A 21,308-nucleotide genomic window follows, 5' to 3' on the forward strand; every position below is an offset into this window, starting at 1 on the left:
ACAGAACCTTCATTCATTGATTGAATTTAATTCATACATTTATAAGACACCTTTTTCGAGACTCCAAACAAAACTTGATTTAAAGACCCAATATTTGAGTAAAATAGTCAATTACAAAAGGCCAACAAGATGTCGAGAAATAAAACCCCTTATGAGTCTTCTCTTCAGCACTGGCGCAAGAAGAGAGAAAGGGGAAAACAAGTTTAAGAAGGGCGAAGCAATAGTAAGAGGGTATTGTTTTTTTTTGTGTATGAATATCTGTTTTGGGAATGGGATAAAAATAAGAAAATATAGGTAGAAGAAAACGTATAGATGATGCAGAGAACACTGAATAATATTCGAGTGGTAGAGGGAGGCAATAAAGAGAAGCAAACATTGAGAAATATTAGTAGTTGGAGGCTGCATGATGTGTAAATGGACAGTAGAGTTTTTCCTCTGTTGTAGTTGATGGAAAGTATATGCAGAGATAACGACTTAGAGCGAAAAAGGATAGTTCAGTCAGAAAAATAGAGGGGGCATGAGGCTAAAGTGGACTGAAATATGAGCATACCAGATCTTAGAGCTGTTCTTAAATATTGGCAAGTGCAAGCAACATTTGTGGGAAGTGAGAGGAAGGCCTAAAAGGTGACTCCACATTTACAGGCAGAAAAGGAAAGAGTAAGAAGATAATTGAATGTAGGATGGCCAACAACAGCCAAGATCAGAAGATGCAGGAACTTAGATTTAAAATAGAACTAATGGGGATAGCTGATTAGGAGCAATAAAGAAATTACTCAAAGCAGAAAGAGATGGGATGAGAGCAAGATTGGTCAGCTTCGTGAAGAATAGCTGAAAGCTAAAGAAGAACAAGCAGAGGTCAGTCATTAGCATGATGAGTAGACGGTGCAAAATCCATGACACAGAGGAGGGTAGTTTTCATAAAATGGCCAGTCCAACAAACAGACTGAAGAAGAAATAGATGAGATATTAGAAAGAAAGTTGATTGCTGACCACACGTTATCATGTTTAGAAGAAAAAAAAAATAGGCCAAAAGTTAGTTGAAGATGAGGAGTTGAGAGCAGGCTTTTTAAGAATACAAACAACAGTGGTATGTATGAAGTAAACAGGACAATATTCCACGAAACAGAAAATGAATAAAGAGCATGTGACACTAGGAAGGCATGTAACATAAAATGAATGAACAAAGTGCAAAGAGCAATGGCAACAGCTGTTGTAGGATGTTAAGGCAGTGAAAACTGCAGATTCAGCAATTGGAGCAAAAGATACTTTTGATGAAGAAATAGTACAAGAAGAAGCAAAACAATAAGATAATGGTAGCGAAAAGAAATCCAAATTAAATAAAAAAAAATAGAAGTGAAAAAAGTCACAAATTCATAGAAATAATATCGGGAGAAGCTGTAGAGAAAGAACACAGCAGCTCTTTAAGTGCAGAGAAAATACATGGATGAGACCGGATTTCAGGAATGGGGGTTGGAAATACTGTAACTATGTAAAAACATGGTTTTTCAAACAAAGGTAGGGAGTGCCCCACTTTGTGAGGCCTGTCACCAGATGAATGAATTAATGAAAGAACAGGCATTTATAAAGCACTTTGGGCCAGATGTAGGTAGCCCAATACCGGTCGATAACAGCCGAAATTCGGTAATTTATCGAATTTCAGCCGTTACCAACCGGTATTTAGCCCCTTCCAATGTAAGGGACAATTCGGTAAATACCGATTCGGTAAATACCGAATCGGTATTTACAGAATCGGTAAATGCTATGTAGAAAGCACATTAAAGAGTGCTTATGTGCTGTAAGAATTTGTTAATTACCACCAACTTCAAGTTGATGATAATTACCGAATTCTTTTAAAAATTCACTTTTTAATTTTATTTGAAGTGCCATGTGACAGACATACATGCCCTTAGGGCATGTATGTGTGCCACATGTGCACCCATGCACTATTCAGGGGTGTAACAGGGTGCCAATGTGACACCCTGTCACCCTTGAATATGTGCCCCCTATTACCGATTTGGTATTTACCGAATCGGTAATAGTGAATGGCTTCCCATTCATTCCTATGGGCCTCCAGTCCCATAGGAATGAATGGGAATTACCGAATCGGTAAATACCGATTCTTAAATACCGAATCTCACCGATTCGGTAACATTTACCGAATTTTTTCCTACATACCATTTACCGATTCTAAAACACCGAATCGGTACAATTCGGTATTTTAGAATCGGTAAATGTAGATTACCTACATCTGCCCCTTTGTTACTCCACTGAGTGTCCTAGCACTCTGCACCGCTGCTCACCAATAGAAGCCTAATCAGTTTAGACTCGGTTAAACAATCATGTCTTAAGTCTTTTTCTGAAATTAGACATATCTGTAATGCTCAGAGGGAAGTTTGTTTCAAGCTGACGGACATAAGAAGGATATGGATTTACAACTAGTCCTAGTGTGCCTGATCTTAGGAGTTTTGCCTAAGAAGGCTTTGGCTGAAAGAAGGCATCTGGAGGGAGCATAAAACTAATGTGTGCCGTAAGCTATTTGGCGCCCATGTGATTAAGGGCTTTATGGACCAGAACGAGAATCTTAAATAAGATTCTCTTTTTTATATGGAGCCAATGCAGTGCTTATATATGTGGAGACACCTGTGCTCTCAAAGGCAAACCCAGGAGAGTATGTGGTGTAGCTTTTTGCACCACCTGTAATATGTTAATAAGGTAGTCAGGCAGGTCCAGAAACAAGGCATTGCCATAATCCAGCCTAGATGACAGCAGCATCTGTATCACCTGTTTCCTGGCTGAGAAGGTCAAAAAATGAAGGAACTTTTTTATGATACAGAATAATCCAAACCAGGACCCTATTACTATGTTTCCCTGCGGTATGAATAAAAAGCCATCATTGATTTAAATACCTAAATTCTTCACCAAGTTCGCTCAATCCAATGCGTACATTTGAGTATTGCTCCTAGCAGTGGTGGCTGCCTCAGAATTGGGGTGCTGGGGCAGGGGTTGAAAAAATAATAAAAAATAAACTTACCTGTCGACGTCACAGCTGCATCTGCCGCCGCAGCCTCTCCTCTGTCCGCGGACCCGGAAACACCCAGGCTCCCTGCCTCTCCCAGCCAATCACAAGGCTGCATCAGCAGCGTCATGATTGGTCTGAGCAGCCAAACAGGCTGCTCTGGCAGTGTCTGGGAGCCTGGGCATGTTCTATGCTGGGCTGTGCCTCACAGCCCAGTGGAGAGCATGCTAAGTGCACATGACAGTTTGACCGGCCCAAGAGGGCTGGCCGAACCAGCATGCGTACTTAGAGGATTCCAAAACACTCCGCAATCTGCTCTGACGACAGGGAGACTAGCCCCACCCCACCTGAACTGGGCCCGAGACCCGCAAAGAAAAAGACAATGATAATAACTCTTTTTATTATCCACCTTAGGTCCGGAAAGACTTTGCAGTTGTCTGCAAGCCTTATTTGCATACAATAAATCTAGAGTGGGTTTTGGGTTATGTCCCTTCAGTCATTGATTTACATGAACCACCCTCTTTTATCCACTGCAATTAGTCCTTCTCAATCACATCTTAGGTCAGCTCAGATGAGTATCTTTCTCACCGTCTATTTTGTTTCCCATTCTGCCTTTTATTGTGTGCTTGCATTGCGAATGCCTACGTTTCTATTTTACATTAAAATGTAAACGCCAGTCATCACACTTTTGGTCCCCTTTAGTTCTTTATATAATACATGCATTGTACAGGAAAACACTCATGTTATTGCAACATGCATTTTGAATGCTTGAATCATAACTGCAGTGTTCGTCCAACCCTAATAGGACCCGTTAAGGTTTTTTTTTTTCACACCAACAATATCAATGCCACACCACCACCAATACCAACCACACCATTGACAGGACTATCAGCAAAACCAAGCCTAGCAATAACATCACCAATACCACCACCACTAACACCAACATCTTTATCACCCAAACCATCACTTCTATTCTTCTACCTTCAATTTTACTCCAAAACCAATGTCACAATACCACCACTGACACCACTAACACTATCAATAATGCCAAGATTTGGCAAAGTTTGTGGGAACAGGATTTCTGCATATCTATTTTTGCAGTGCTGTCACATAAAACCTAACCTATTGGCTTCATCAATGTTCGCTTAAGTTTTCTTTAGCACACTCCTTCCACATCGGCACTTATTCAGCATGCCTTCACCCCTTCATGGCGGTCAATAGGATTGTAGGGCAGATAGAAATACCCATCGATACCACATGTACCTTCCAAGTCATACTTTTCAGAACATGCTGATGCACCTCCAACTCTGCCCCACCTCCTTCCCAGGCGTTCCCCCGTGTACCACATATCTGAATGCACAAATATCACTTGCATCAATTTCGATGACATACTTGCAATCTTGTAAGAGTCTCCTCAAACACAGTGTCCTTTCTAGAGAAGGCTCTTCATATCTCTCAACGAGGTCCACATTTTGAGGATCATCTTTAGCCAATGAAGACATTTTAGATAACAACACTCTAGCGTATGCTGTGTAGGACCATTAACGGATGGGAACATTGAAGTTACAAATGTGAGGAGTCAACGCAATGCTGGTAAAAAAAGCCAGGAACAGTTGAATGTATCCTTATAATATGGCCCCGGCTTGCATCCATGAAAACACCTCTCGCTTGACGTACTGTGGACATGTGAGATGTAGAAAGGCACGGATGACATGCACAAGGTATCAGGCCACTTTTCGGATTATGACGTCTGTGAACAATCCTAAATACATCACCTAACATTGCTTAGTCAACTATTTATCCATGAGTAAATAAAGCACGTGCAGTAAGTTACACTCTACATGCCTGTCGGAAATGAGTGAGATAAATACTGTTCTGTGCCAAATGGAATCATAAATGACTAACTCGTCCAATTACAAAGACTACCATTTATCGAAAAATAAAAGATGCCAACGATGTTCATTTTTTTATTTGGAAAAACAACTCCGGAAATAAACGCTAATTCTCACAATGGCATGACAGCAAGCTTATTTGGGAATCATTTATTACACGCCCTTATTTTGTGATAATGCACTTACTGGATTGTGCAGATAATTCTTAAAATGTATGATAGTCTTCTGCTTAAGGGCTGACTTGCACTTTTAGAATACATTGCTAATACTTGTAAACTTTAAATAGGAAACTCCTTTCTTTATGGAAAAGACTAACTGTGGTTTGTTCGTTAACCTAGACACAGGTTACCTGAAATTTGTTTTATGGTTTACTTTGTTTATATAGCATTGACATGCTATTGAATGACAGCTTCCAGGTGCTGGGGCTGAAAAGTATATGTATGCCCGGGACAATAAAGAAGAAAAGTAACATTTGAAAACACTGATTGACAGAAAGAAGACATCCGACCCAGACTGATGTGCAGGGACCCATCTTTGTGCATCAATACTGCGTCCAGGTCTGATCATACTCACTGTAAGGATGCTGATCCTCAGTCACGTGGATTTCCAGCCCATCTCTCTGTAAACTGTAGTGCAGTCTGTTGGAGTTGGGTGAATCTGGCGGGTCCCAGGAAAGTATGATGACAGAAGAATTGAACACTTCACCCCTTGGAGGAGGCTGCTGGGAAGGAGCTGTGAAACAAACACCCCAAGAGAGAGAGTAAACACGTGTTACTAAACTCCAGGCCAGGCATATTTACACCATTATCGACAGCATTTACTTACAAAACACGTAGGTTACGAATATATTGTTTAAAAAAAATGCATGCACTCTGCAAAGCATTGCACACCGTCTAGACACAGAAACCAAATGTGCAAAAAACGTTCAAAGCTGCTAGGATTCAGCAGCACCGCTGACAGGGCCTGGATATTTCACACAATGGTACATATTCTGTCTGGGTGGTTGAACTCTCACCGGGTCAAATGGCGCCGGCGCTGGCCGATTGCTCATGTTTTGAGTCATTGGATGCTGCAGATGAACGGTGGCTGAGCACAAATGAGAAGCGGGGGGATCATTCAGAGTTCAATGGCTACCAGCATACACTGATGGGCGAGAGACTGAATGCCACGGCATAATGGTAAAAGGTGACCTGATGAGAATGGCATTCTCGCCGAGAAAGGCTAAGTGGAAGTATGGGAGAAGTGCCGTATAATTCTGTGCTGAATAATTAAGATATGGAAAATATGTTAATGCAGGATAAAGGGGCGTATCGCATAATTACTCTATGCGACAGAGCGATAATGAATCACCAGCCAGACGTCAGCAGCAATGGTGAAACAAATCACGTTAAATAGTTCCTCATTAATTGGAGCACATAGCCGTCCGCCACTTAAACATTAAGCAGAACCAATATCACCCTCTGGAGCCTCACTTAAAGGAAGGCAGCTGGTGGTGTGGGCTCCTGAGTTACAGTACATGTTTACATCAAAGTTGTCCACTATGGGGACAGATTACAAGTAGCCAGGGCACAAGTCCTAAAAAAAGGAAGTGGGGGACTAACCTAGTTAATCAGTAAGCAAGTGGCATCACAGCTCGTGACATCACGTCGCATGACATTGTGGCGCGTGATGCGCGTGACATCACAGGAAGTGGCATCACAGGAAGTGACATCAGATCTTAAGCCCTCACATACATGTTTAGCAAGTCACCGTCCCACGAATTCGCAGAACCACCACCGGAGAAAGATCCTTCTCCTACCTGGCAGCCAAAACATGGAACTCCCTCCCCGCGCACCTACGACTGACCCAGGACCATCTCACCTTCAGAAAACACCTCAAGACCTGTCTATTCGAGCAGTAGCGACACCCCACCCCCTTCACGCGCCTTGAGACCCTCACGGGTGAGTAGCGCGCTCTATAAATGTAATGATTGATTGATTGAAGTGTATCATGAGTAGATTTGAGCGCATTTCAAGTATACTTGCAAACCCTACTGATTAGGCAGAAGATTCACACTTTTGTAAGCTTCACATAAACCAATGTTGCCTTTTGTCAGCGTAAAGTTACCTCTAGCCATAGTGCTTTTTAAAAGAAAAAATTGTGATATTAAAAAATTGTGATATTTAAATTATTACAACGCATCCTTAGGGGTATTAAGCACTATATAAATGCCATTTATTTTTTGCAAATACTGGGAAAGATCAACACATCTGACGTTCTTACAGTGCATGCATATCTCCTAAACAGAGCCTGAACAAATTGAAAAGCTGCGTCTCAAGTAGGTGTGAAGTGCTACAAAGGTGTGAGCCTTTGTTTCCCCTCTGCTGCATTTGCTGCTAGATGTGAGGCTCCTGACTGCTGCCAGCTAGGAGACTCGAACAAAAGGAGGCATGATGATCCCTCAGACTCGGCCTTGTTAAGGGCCCAGCAGGAGTCTGAATTGAGAAAGCCCTGACCCCGCCTGCACGTTGTTACAGATCGAAAGCAGATAGCAACGTGCAGGCATTGTTGAAAGTGTCCCAGTGTTTGCAAATTACACCAGGACGAATTCAGCATCTTTATCAGTGGAGCCCAACTTCTTGGCAGGGTGGACAGCGTCCACCCTGTGAAAAAAGTGGGTGGACGCAATCCACCCACGGGCACCCCCGACTCGTGCCCTTCATGTAGCAATTGATATGTTCCCGATATCTAAGCATGCAGTAGCGGCAAGTGCAGATAATCGCGGTAGGGGCAGGGCAGGAGGAAGTCGACAGGAGACGGAATAGGTAAAATTAAATATTCCGTCATCTGTCAACACTCCCACACTCCGTCCCGCCCCACCGCGCTTACCTGCACCGGCCACTGGTGCAAGCATGAGGGGATGTATGACATTACAACGCATGCTTTTACCACGCATGCTGTTACAACGCAGTTTTTACAACGCATAGCGCTTTGGGGTGCTGGATAGTGAATAGTTTAATTAACTATTCCAACTCCAGTCCCCGTGGATAGTAGGGAAGGTGTTGGATAGTAAATTAAAACTATTCCATATCCTAGAGCGCCCCCCAGTGCAATGCATTGTAATGGTTTTCATTGTAAAACCTGCGTTGTAAAAGCACTGCGTTATAAAAGTTTCGTTGTAAAGGATGTTTCCCAGCATGAGGAGGTAGCAGGATCCAGATATATAAGCAAAGAGTGATATAGAGTGATCTTACGTTTTAAATTATCCTGCAAATAGACAGTGCAACGGCAGTGACATTTTGAGGTTTGGCTCTGTCCTGGAAACACTGTCTTAAAATTATCAACATCAGTAGTCTTGAAGAGTCTAACAAGGTAGGCAGACAGGTTTGTGGTATGGTAATGGAACAAAACAATTCTGACAAAGCAACTGCCAGAATAGAAAACCCCATTGTATGGTACGGACGCATACCCCGGCTCAGAGGTGGCAGCCCTTTTTAGGTGACAGCACTGTATCGTGCAACGGTCCTCCATCACTTGGTATGGGGGTCACAGACTTTGGCACAAGTGTCAGCAGCCCAATAGGTGCAGTGGTCCAGATGGATTAGAATCTCACACTCCACTTCCAGGATCCACGCAACAGGATCCCCACTGGACTTTGCTCTCTCCAAGCGGTCTCCTTCACTTCACAGGGCCCACAGGTCTTGAGTCAGACAGAAGCTGGTGGTACAGGCTCTATGCAAGTGTTTTTGAACTTCCTGTGTGATGTCCCATCATGCAGCATGAGAGACTGCCGGATCTTTAGTCCCAAGTGCCGGTCACAATAGGCAGAACTTGTGCTGAGGTTCTCCATGCCGAAGTACAGTTTCAGTTTGATAATTAGGGGTCTCAAGCTCCCCTTTTTATAATACATTTCCAGACACACTTGAGATGTAGTGTCTTTGTATTTGAAGCTGGTGTTCTGGGGCCGGCTCACTTTGAAGTACCCACTCCTTTGTGGTACTCTTCCTCCAAAGAGCTATCTATCACAGCAGGACAGTCTCTAATTTTAATAGCCCCAAACACAAGCTAAGGGAGTGACTAGAGGTTTACTCTAGTATGTCAGCCTCAGGCATATGTGCTTCAAAAACAGAGGGAGTGGTAGAAGAAACAAAAGAACAGAAGTAAAAGGAAAAAGAACTGAAGACAGAAAAGATAACCCTTGGAAGTGAGAAGCTCAGGATGGCAGCTATGACAACTCCACCTGGGATGAGTGAATCTACCTCTAGCTCAGGCCGGGTAGTGCCCAAAGTTCCAAGACATCTTGTGCATGTGTATGTGCAAGGCCAGGATATCTTAGAATACTTTGTAAGCCTTGTAATTGCTTGTACGGCATACGCTTGAATGAGCTTTCTAAGGTAGCTGCCTTAATTGAGAGCTTGCCTTTGGCTGGGACACACATCATTGGAAGGAGGCCTGTGCCAGACCAGATGGTCTATGAGTGGATGAATATCGGATTAGGAGGTTTGGGCTGAAGCTAGCCCAGTATCTTCAAAGATTCAAGGAATGTAAGAGAGTGAATGGTGTTCTGTTTCAGACATGGATTCATGATTATTGTGTGTTTGTAATGAGTGGATGAGAGGGTTGGGGGCCCTTAACCAGTTGATGACAGAATTAATCAAGGAGGATTGCTCCCCCCACTTAGGCAATAACTGTCAAAACAGAAAGAAAAAGATCCAGGGGAGGCTAGCAGTTTTGGCTCACAAGTGGGTAGCAAACAGAATGAACAAGGTGCTGGAACAAAATGGTTCTAAGCCAAAAGGGGACAAGAGTTCTCCCCACTCTAGTGCCAAACCAGAGGGTATGGGCCAGGGTATACCTCAAGTAACCAGAGGAGGGCCCAGGAAAATGGAAATGTAACGGTGTGAGGAGCGTCATGATAAGGGAGGGCAGAGAAGTTCATCTAATTCCAAGGTGGTGATTAGCTAGACGTGCTACCAGGTAGGACATTTAAAAGTGACTGTCAAGTGACAGACCCTGTACCAGTTGCACCCATAATTGCAAGTATGCTTCATGTTGTTTAAGGGACTTGGGAGGGTCCTGCTGCACTCAACCTAGTGGCTATGGACACTTGAGAGAGAGACCCAGATGCTTTGAGGCACTTTCATGCTAATACAATGAGGTTTGTGCAGAAAGTTAGCATCAATGGAAGGTAAGTACATGCCCTGACAGAAACTGGAACCTTCGGCACCATGGTTGAGAGGAAGTACCTTAGCCTGAGTAGAAAATTTCTGGTACCATGGATACAGAATTGGTAGCCAGTGGAGAGGGCCTGGAGTACCTGCTTGCCATGGTTGAGATTGAGCTCAACGGCAAGGGGCCTTGTTTAATGTCAGGGTAAGGAAAAATCAAGCTGAAGGTTGTCTCTTGGACAATGATCTGATTGCCCCAGGCTTGGTGCCAAGACCAGCAGACTGCACAGCTTGGATCACTTCAGCTGTGTTGATCGCAGCACAGGTTGCTCCGCAGAATTCAAAAATTCCCTATTTGCAGGGACTGCAAAAAGGTAGTTTGCAGGAAAGGGTAGATTCCCGGGAAGTCACTGGCCTCGGAGGTCATCACATTTGCTCCACAGGGAAAGGAGAATGAGGCTCCTGAGGCAGAGCAGGTGTCGAGTCTCGGTGGCTGCTAACTGCTGGGGGAGGGGCCTAATGGGGATGATATGAGTAAGGCACAGGATGAGTGCCCTAAACTATTTACTATTCCAACTCCAGTCAGTGCGGACCCTAGGGAAGGTGTTGGATTTTAAATCCAACACCCCCCCCACCCCCCCCCCTCTGCAAGTCGTTGTTCCGACTTGTGGAGTAATGGTATTCGGAATCAGAACACGGTCATTGTAACAACCGCGTTGTGATTCCCTGCGGGGAGAAAAATGAAGCATGAGCCAGGTTTTAGAAGAAGATTAGTGGTTCCATTAGTGCACTGGAATTTCCGAATGTCACTGGCCCATGACGTGCCCTTAGCAGGACTCTTGGGCATTAGAAAAACAGAAGATAGGCTGGACTCTCTGTTCTACTGGCCAGGGATGTGCAAAGACAAAGAGTGTTTTGTAGAACCTGTCAAGCTTGCCGGGTTAGAGGGTAATCAGGAGGGACAAGGGGACTGTTAATGCCTATACCAGCTGTAGGTGTTGATCAGGTGGGAGGAGTGGGCATAGTTGGACCATTTAACCCGCCATAGCTGGGTAAAAACTACATCTTGATTGTAGTGGAACATGGTACCATGAGGCGATTCCCCTGAGAAGCATGACTGAACAGGTGATAGCGAGAGCACTCGTAGGGATTTTATCAGGGGATGAATTTCCGAGGACAGTAATCTCAGACCGGGTAACCAGTTTCATCTAGTTTTACGTGAGACAGATGTGGGAACAAGCTGGTAGGACCTACCACTGCTCCACAGAATACCACCCACAAACCAATGGCTTGGTGGAGAGGTTTAACAAATCACTACAAGATGGGGATTCTGCCAGAGTACCTCAGGAGGATGTGGGGTCTACTCCCGCCATGTCTCTTGTGTTCCTAATGAGAGATTCCGTAAAAGGGTTTAGGGTTCAGTACCTTTGAGCTTCTGTAAGGACATCAATTTCGGGGTCCACTTGCCTTAATAATAGAAGGCTGGGAAGGAACCTCTGAGTCTCCACAAAAGGATGTGGTGCACTATATGACTGCCCTCAGGAAGTTGATGAAGTAATACATGAGTCCAGAAAAGGAAAGTTATGCTGAATGGGTATCAGGAAGGTCAAGAGGTGTTTGGTGCTAAAGGTTGTTTGTCCCAGGGATTTGGAGGAAAATGGTGTGGGTAATACAAGGTAGTTCGGAAGGTGTGGGAGGTAACCTACTTGGTGGACATGGGTGCAACAAGGTAACCCAAGATGGTGTTCCATGCAAACAGGCTAAAGCCTTACCTCTGGAGATACAACACAGTAAATATCATGGCTATGGCAGAGGAAGAAGACATGGAGCCTCTTCCGGACTTGCAGCATGGTGACATGAGGGATGGCACTGTGGGGCAGTTAACCCATGAGCAGCAAAATGATTGTAAAGAGGTGTTGGCACAGATTTCCAACGTCTTCTCACTGGCTGGCGAGTAGCAGACTCGACTATGGAAATGCCCTCTACGCGGGAGCCCCGGTCAAGCCCATCAAACGACTGCAACGCATTCGAAACGCCTCTGCACGCCTGATCGTTGACGTACAGTGCCACAGCCACATCACCCCCCACCTGAGAAACCTGCACTGGCTCCCCATCAACAAGAGGATTTCCTTCAAGCGCCTCATCTACGCACACAAGACACTCCACAAGACTGAGAAACAACAAGTTGAGAAGGGTCAAGGGGATTAATATTTATAGACCCTCCAAATTCAAACACCCCTATTAAGACTCTGAAGTAACACGAAAAATTGGAGGGTCTGCAAGACCAGAGGCTGAGTCCGTAAGATCCTTACTAAGATGCCAGACTTATTGGATTGCACAAGATCAGTCCAAGTGGTCACATGACACTAGCTGTGTAGTCGATATCCTATCCGACCACCCTCTTGGCGGAGCTTCGTCATATAGGACAACTGGAACCAGGGTAGTGCGTCAAGGCCCAGGTGAATTGGCCATAGAGCCCATACTTCTGGTTCGAACGGTGTGAGTGTCCATGCCACTACATGGTACTGGTCGTGTGCAGTGCAAACAAAAATAGTGAGTGAGTGATGTTAAAATGGCGTTCCTGGCAAAAAAAAAAAAAAAAAAAAAAATTTATTAGTATTCACCAGGACGTCAGGTTAAGAACAAGTGTAGAACAGTGTGAAAAAATCACTGTTGCTTAGCTATGTTGTAGAGGCGGCCAACATGTTTCTGCCAACTGGTGTGACTACACCGGCATTCTTCAGGGCCTAATAGATAAGCTGTTGCTACTGCATGAAAAACACGCTAATTTTCCTTTATAAAGTGAAAAAGACAGACCTAGTATCCTAAGAAGACTGTCAAAACTACTCGTGTGGTCACATTGACCATCCTACCGTATCCCCTTGTGCCGATATCTCGAAGGTGGATACACTCCTGTAAAGAAAACAGAAAAAGACAAAACTATTTTGTGTTCATTACACTATGTAAACTCAAAGTGTCATAAGGACCACAGGGGCTCAGCAAGACTAGTCCCTATTAGAACAGTCAATTATTTAGGTTGCCAGAAGAGTAAACCATAGCCATTGCTACATGTAATTCAAAAAATAATATAAACACGACTTACCCATCAGTATGTGGGAGTCACACCTCACCTCACCCGGCAACGGCTCGGAGAATGAGGCCCCGCTCTAAGCACAAAAAACATATATCAATATATAAGCCTAGATGACTCAGAGGGCTGAGATAGTGTCCTGAGTCAAAAACAAATTTAAAGGGGTTTGTGCATATATACAACTGGTTGTTAAATTGCCCACCAAGATCAAGGGTCCCATGGAGAGCAATGTAAGGCTGGTGAAGTAATAGACTAATATAACAAAAACTAGACTGACTGAAAAAATCCTATGTGAAGAAATATTCTTCATAAGTGACAATTGTCATATGGCAATGTACCGTGGGATGTCTAATCCACTATACAATTACAAGTTTATGGGCTGTGAGAAACAGCCATAGCCAATTTCTGCAACTAAGAGTTCATTGCAATGTTTTAGGCATATTATAAATCCTTACTCATTTATAAGTTCTAGTGATTAAAAAAACAGGTCGAACTCATCAAAGCTTAGTCGCTAGACAAGGCTCCCACACCAATTCTAGCACAGCGCGACGCTCCTGCTTACCTCTCCGTCGGTACCTCTTGGCTGAATGTGAAGCCGAAGGGGAGGCGACGACGAGAGGCGAGGCGCGAGGTTAAATACCTGCTCTGATTGGAGCAATTGTATAATAACCAACAGCTGCTCTACAATTGGGAATGCTAATCTACGCGCGTCAGATACAACGCGCATGCGCACCACGATGCGTGCAGACACCGGGGCATGCGCAGAGGCATGCCACGGCGGTGTAAACAAACACCGCTCGGTCGCGCATGCGCGACTGATATTTCACTGTCTCTGACGGGAGAAGTGGCTTGAAATTAGAGCGTGATCGCTCGTCAGGCTGGGCATTGTTCAAAAACCATCAGTGAAGCATACCGTGGTGGCAAGAAGACACTCTAGATCATCAAGTCGTCTCCATAGTCTGGAGATTTAATAGAGGCACTATGTAAATCCGAACTCGACAAAGAGAAAAACATCGAGAGAAACACATCGCCTCATATGGCAAATATTACACAAAAGGTCTCTATGTCTACAGAACGTTGTGCAATTTATGACACAACCTGGTGAAATGACTAGTTTGGAAACAACACAGGGCTAGTTGTAACCTATAGAGACCGTGTAGGGGTGAAAGGTGAGAGCTACCCAAACACTGGGGCGAAGAGAAACTCTAATAGTGTCAAGTCCATGGTCAGGAGACTTGATAGAAGCACTATGTGAGTACAGCTGGACAGCGAGAATGTCTTCGCCTCAGTCTCTTTTATAAAGGGCATGGTGGAGTTTGTGATGTGCCCAAGTTAAATAAGTTGTTTGGAATTAGCGCAGTGCTAATTGCAAAGTATAGAGACCGTGTAGGGGTGAGAGGTAAGAACTACCCTAACACTGATATGGGTCAAGTGGCCAAGTGTGAGCCACCAGGGATACACACTGAACTGTAAACCATGAGTATAGCATGCGCGACCGAGCGGTGTTTGTTTACACCGCCGTGGCATGCCTCTGCGCATGCCCCGGTGTCTGCACGCATCGTGGTGCGCATGCGCGTTGTATCTGACGCGCGTAGATTAGCATTCCCAATTGTAGAGCAGCTGTTGGTTATTATACAATTGCTCCAATCAGAGCAGGTATTTAACCTCGCGCCTCGCCTCTCGTCGTCGCCTCCCCTTCGGCTTCACATTCAGCCAAGAGGTACCGACGGAGAGGTAAGCAGGAGCGTCGCGCTGTGCTAGAATTGGTGTGGGAGCCTTGTCTAGCGACTAAGCTTTGATGAGTTCGACCTGTTTTTTTAATCACTAGAACTTATAAATGAGTAAGGATTTATAATATGCCTAAAACATTGCAATGAACTCTTAGTTGCAGACATTGGCTATGGCTGTTTCTCACAGCCCATAAACTTGTAATTGTATAGTGGATTAGACATCCCACGGTACATTGCCATATGACAATTGTCACTTATGAAGAATATTTCTTCACATAGGATTTTTTCAGTCAGTCTAGTTTTTGTTATATTAGTCTATTACTTCACCAGCCTTACATTGCTCTCCATGGGACCCTTGATCTTGGTGGGCAATTTAACAACCAGTTGTATATATGCACAAACCCCTTTAAATTTGTTTTTGACTCAGGACACTATCTCAGCCCTCTGAGTCATCTAGGCTTATATATTGATATATGTTTTTTGTGCTTAGAGCGTGGCCTCATTCTCCGAGCCGTTGCCGGGTGAGGTGAGGTGTGACTCCCACATACTGATGGGTAAGTCGTGTTTATATTATTTTTTGAATTACATGTAGCAATGGCTATGGTTTACTCTTCTGGCAACCTAAATAATTGACTGTTCTAATAGGGACTAGTCTTGCTGAGCCCCTGTGGTCCTTATGACACTTTGAGTTTACATAGTGTAATGAACACAAAATAGTTTTGTCTTTTTCTGTTTTCTTTACAGGAGTGTATCCACCTTCGAGATATCGGCACAAGGGGATACGGTAGGATGGTCAATGTGACCACACGAGTAGTTTTGACAGTCTTCTTAGGATACTAGGTCTGTCTTTTTCACTTTATAAAGGAAAATTAGCGTGTTTTTCATGCAGTAGCAACAGCTTATCTATTAGGCCCTGAAGAATGCCGGTGTAGTCACACCAGTTGGCAGAAACATGTTGGCCGCCTCTACAACATAGCTAAGCAACAGTGATTTTTTCACACTGTTCTACACTTGTTCTTAACCTGACGTCCTGGTGAATACTAATAAATTTTTTTTTTTTTTTTTTGCCAGGAACGCCATTTTAACATCACTCACTCACTATTTTTGTTTGCACTGCACACGACCAGTACCATGTAGTGGCATGGACACTCACACCGTTCGAACCAGAAGTATGGGCTCTATGGCCAATTCACCTGGGCCTTGACGCACTACCCTGGTTCCAGTTGTCCTATATGACGATGCTCCGCCAAGAGGGTGGTCGGATAGGATATCGACTACACAGCTAGTGTCATGTGACCACTTGGACTGATCTTGTGCAATCCAATAAGTCTGGCATCTTAGTAAGGATCTTACGGACTCAGCCTCTGGTCTTGCAGACCCTCCAATTTTTCGTGTTACTTCAGAGTCTTAATAGGGGTGTTTGAATTTGGAGGGTCTATAAATATTAATCCCCTTGACCCTTCTCAACTTGTTGTTTCTTAGTATTGAGCAGCTTTCGCTGCGGGTCTATATATTTTTTGACAACACGCCATTGTTGTTGTCTTGTTCTGCTCACTGGTTGATTTGTTTTGCCACACCTTGATCGTTACCATGGCTGACTTTGGAGGGTTGGCGTTTGATGACGAGGATCTCAAGACACTCCTGACTGAGAACCCTAGCATCCTGGATGGTTTGGCTTCAACATCTGCCACTTCCACCACCACAACTGAGGATGATTGGGTGACTCTATTAAATATGAAGAAAAATCATTCCCGCACCACAATACATGGAGTAATTATGAATGAATACTTGCATGGCAAGTGTGCACCATCAGGCCTGATAGTTACCAACACACCACGCCTCTTTCTAACAGACAAGGGGTTCTTAAGGGACTGGGCGCTCATTGCGTGGCGCTGTACACGCGATTGGCTTATCTTGATCATCAAAACTGCCAAGAAAACAGCCGATGCTTTATTGATTGAAATCCAAGTTCTTGAGGGCCAAATTAATGCAGCAATTCGGTCAGTACCATTCAAAAAGAACTTGGAAGAGACTAATAAAACCAATAAAGAATATTATGACAACATCCTCTTGACCAAAATTGAAAAATTCAAAAAAGATCTAGCACGTTTCTCAATGGAAACCACATACCCCTACATCAGTGACTCCTATGTAGCCCCCGTATATAATTCGGGAGGGAAGAGATATGGGTCCAATTACTCTTCCACCGGTTCAGATTCAGGGTCAAGTGACCAGGGTGATTCAAACAGAGGTACACCTAATCGAGGGAGAGGAAGGGGTCCCCAGAGAAGATCAAACAGAGGGCGAGGGGCACAATACTACCCTAATCCAGGGCCCTGGTGGCCGCCCGCACCTTGGGGTTATCCTCAACCACCTATGGGACCCCCTATGGGCCATCAAATGCCTAATTACCCACCTAACCCAAACTTCCACTACGACCAGTCTTTTTTGTGGCAGGGCCGAGGCAGAAGCCGCGGGAAAAGAAGAGGCCAACAGTCAGTGAATTGGGCCCCGGAGACTGCGAACAACAGAGGAGCACAATCCTAGAAGAGACTAGTGATCTAGTGGTAAACCTGAGTAACCGAATATTTACATCCACCGAAACTGCAGTCCTTAATAAAGGACTAGGATTTGTTCCAACTAATGAAGGAGATCCCTTCAATTTGAGATGCGAATTGGAATCTTTTTTCAGGAAGGTCCGTTTACATTTTTTCTTCAAATCAGCCAATGAAAACACGGATTTGGAGGACCTCTCTGATCGGAATACAGGTCTTAGACCAAAATCTACATACACGCCTCTCAACCATCAAGTGCCAGCAAGGGTCATTGCTTTCGAGCAGGCAGTCACTCATGACATCATGAATGTGGATCAAACGAACAAAGAATCATTTTCCAACATGACAAGAACAGAAAGGATGGCACTCATTACCTTGTCCAAAGATACCAACATTACAATCAAGCCCGCCGACAAGGGCGGTGCTATTGTCATCCAGGACACTGACACTTATCATAGTGAGTGCATACGTCAACTGAACGATTTCAAATCCTATCGTCGATTGACGGAGGACCCCACTATGAGAATCTCCAATGAGATAAGGAGTCTTGTCGAGGAAGCATCTTGCGAGGGTTGGATCACACCTCAGGAGGCTAGGTATCTGACCACGACACATCCGGTGGTCCCTTACTTTTACTGCCTCCCGAAAATACATAAGGAGAAAAGACCCCCTCCGGGTCGTCCAATCATATCGGGGATTGGGTCTCTACTTGAGCCACTGTCCACTTTCGTGGATGTTTTTCTAAAACCACTTGTGAGAGAGACACCCACGTATCTGCAGGACACTGGTGACGTGTTACGATTACTTGCAGAGACTGAGTTCAACGTTGAGACCGACCTTTTGGTGAGTTTCGACGTGGAATCCCTCTATACTTGTATCCCTCAGCAAGAAACTCTGGACTGCATCAGGAATTTACTTGAATCTAACCCTCCGGATACTATTACTCCAATACCTTTCATCATGGAGTGCGCCAGACTGGCTATGATGGAGAACTATTTCCAATATCAAGATGACCTCTATCTCCAAGTCTCCGGGACCTCAATGGGGAGTGTCTTTGCCCCTAGTTTGGCAAACCTATATATGCATCAATTTGAGCAACAGCATATCCTTAACCACAGCAACCCTTATTTTCATCAGGTGTTGCTGTGGCGCCGATATATAGACGACATCATTGTCTTATGGAGAGGCACTGTTTCAGAGGTCAATGACTTCCATACGTGGTTGAATTCAAGAAATCAATATCTCCGTTTTACAGTCGAGTACAGCAAGGAGCAACTTCCATTTCTAGATCTTCTCATTTTTCCGGAAGGGAACGGTCTGCAGAGTCGATTATATAAGAAACCCATGGCTCGAAACTCCTTGCTGTCTTACCGGAGTTTCCATCCACAATCATTACGTGATAACCTACCGGTGGGTCAATATTTGAGGATTCGGCGAAACTGTTCCTCCAATCGCTTGTACGAACAACACGCAAAAGAGTTATCACGGAACTTGAAAGAACGGCATTATCCCAATCATCTGATACGTAAGGCGCACAAAAGAGCCTTCAATAATAACCGAGAGGCACTAATTGAACATCAGCAAAAAAGAACACCAACTGACAGGATTACAATGGTACACACCTTCAGTACTCGATCAAACTCAGTGAAGAAAATAGTACTGAAGCACTGGAAAATGCTCAACACTGCTTCTGGTGCAATACCCAGGCCTCTGTTTGCCTTCAAACGTGGACCCAGTATCAGAGACAGTCTGGTTCACACGAGACCAAGGGCACGGAGGAGAGAGACTATTACCACTTTGGACACCATCTGGAATACCACTCCGGTACAGGGGCACTACCCATGCGGTAGCTGTACGGCTTGCCCGCAGACCCGGAAGACCCTTTCCATAGACATCGGTACATCGAGGCCATGGAAATTGATGAACCATACGAACTGTAACTCTGAGCGATTGATCTATATGATCACATGCCCGTGCGGTCTGGCTTACATCGGACATACCACTAGAAAAGTTAAGCTACGTATCGGCGAGCACAAGAGCACGATAAGGTGCAACAAACAGTCCACCTGCCTGACGAACCATTTTTTAACCAAGAAGCACAAAGCAGATGACCTGAGGTGGGTGGTATTAGAACAACCCTTCATCCCAGCGCACATAACGGATGTCTCACGATTTCTATTTTTGAAGGAACAACGCTGGATCTTCAAAATGAAGACTGATATATCAGGGTTGAACGACAATATTCCTTGGGTCTCCATATGACCATCCTTGATTTTCCATGTAAGCCCCTGGGAGTTGTAATTTCTACACATCTTGAACTGAAATACAATTGTTTGTTCACCACCTCCTCCTTTGACCAAAAACCATTTCCCACAGACATTGGTAATACATGATATTGATCCCATCGGTATCAGTATGGGGGTCAGTATGTACTTCGTGGGTGCCCTACTCCTGTAGCCACCCATGAAGTTTTCGCCTTGTCTATCAAGGAGCTATACTCATGGTTTACAGTTCAGTGTGTATCCCTGGTGGCTCACACTTGGCCACTTGACCCATATCAGTGTTAGGGTAGTTCTTACCTCTCACCCCTACACGGTCTCTATACTTTGCAATTAGCACTGCGCTAATTCCAAACAACTTATTTAACTTGGGCACATCACAAACTCCACCATGCCCTTTATAAAAGAGACTGAGGCGAAGACATTCTCGCTGTCCAGCTGTACTCACATAGTGCTTCTATCAAGTCTCCTGACCATGGACTTGACACTATTAGAGTTTCTCTTCGCCCCAGTGTTTGGGTAGCTCTCACCTTTCACCCCTACACGGTCTCTATAGGTTACAACTAGCCCTGTGTTGTTTCCAAACTAGTCATTTCACCAGGTTGTGTCATAAATTGCACAACGTTCTGTAGACATAGAGACCTTTTGTGTAATATTTGCCATATGAGGCGATGTGTTTCTCTCGATGTTTTTCTCTTTGTCGAGTTCGGATTTACATAGTGCCTCTATTAAATCTCCAGACTATGGAGACGACGATGATCTAGAGTGTCTTCTTGCCACCACGGTATGCTTCACTGATGGTTTTTGAACAATGCCCAGCCTGACGAGCGATCACGCTCTAATTTCAAGCCACTTCTCCCGTCAGAGACAGTGAAATATCAGTCGCGCATGCGCGACCGAGCGGTGTTTGTTTACACCGCCGTGGCATGCCTCTGCGCATGCCCCGGTGTCTGCACGCATCGTGGTGCGCATGCGCGTTGTATCTGACGCGCGTAGATTAGCATTCCCAATTGTAGAGCAGCTGTTGGTTATTATACAATTGCTCCAATCAGAGCAGGTATTTAACCTCGCGCCTCGCCTCTCGTCGTCGCCTCCCCTTCGGCTTCACATTCAGCCAAGAGGTACCGACGGAGAGGTAAGCAGGAGCGTCGCGCTGTGCTAGAATTGGTGTGGGAGCCTTGTCTAGCGACTAAGCTTTGATGAGTTCGACCTGTTTTTTTAATCACTAGAACTTATAAATGAGTAAGGATTTATAATATGCCTAAAACATTGCAATGAACTCTTAGTTGCAGAAATTGGCTATGGCTGTTTCTCACAGCCCATAAACTTGTAATTGTATAGTGGATTAGACATCCCACGGTACATTGCCATATGACAATTGTCACTTATGAAGAATATTTCTTCACATAGGATTTTTTCAGTCAGTCTAGTTTTTGTTATATTAGTCTATTACTTCACCAGCCTTACATTGCTCTCCATGGGACCCTTGATCTTGGTGGGCAATTTAACAACCAGTTGTATATATGCACAAACCCCTTTAAATTTGTTTTTGACTCAGGACACTATCTCAGCCCTCTGAGTCATCTAGGCTTATATAT

The sequence above is a fragment of the Lissotriton helveticus genome, chromosome 6, assembly GCF_964261635.1.
Source record: "Lissotriton helveticus chromosome 6, aLisHel1.1, whole genome shotgun sequence".
Taxonomy (NCBI): Eukaryota; Metazoa; Chordata; class Amphibia; order Caudata; family Salamandridae; genus Lissotriton; species Lissotriton helveticus.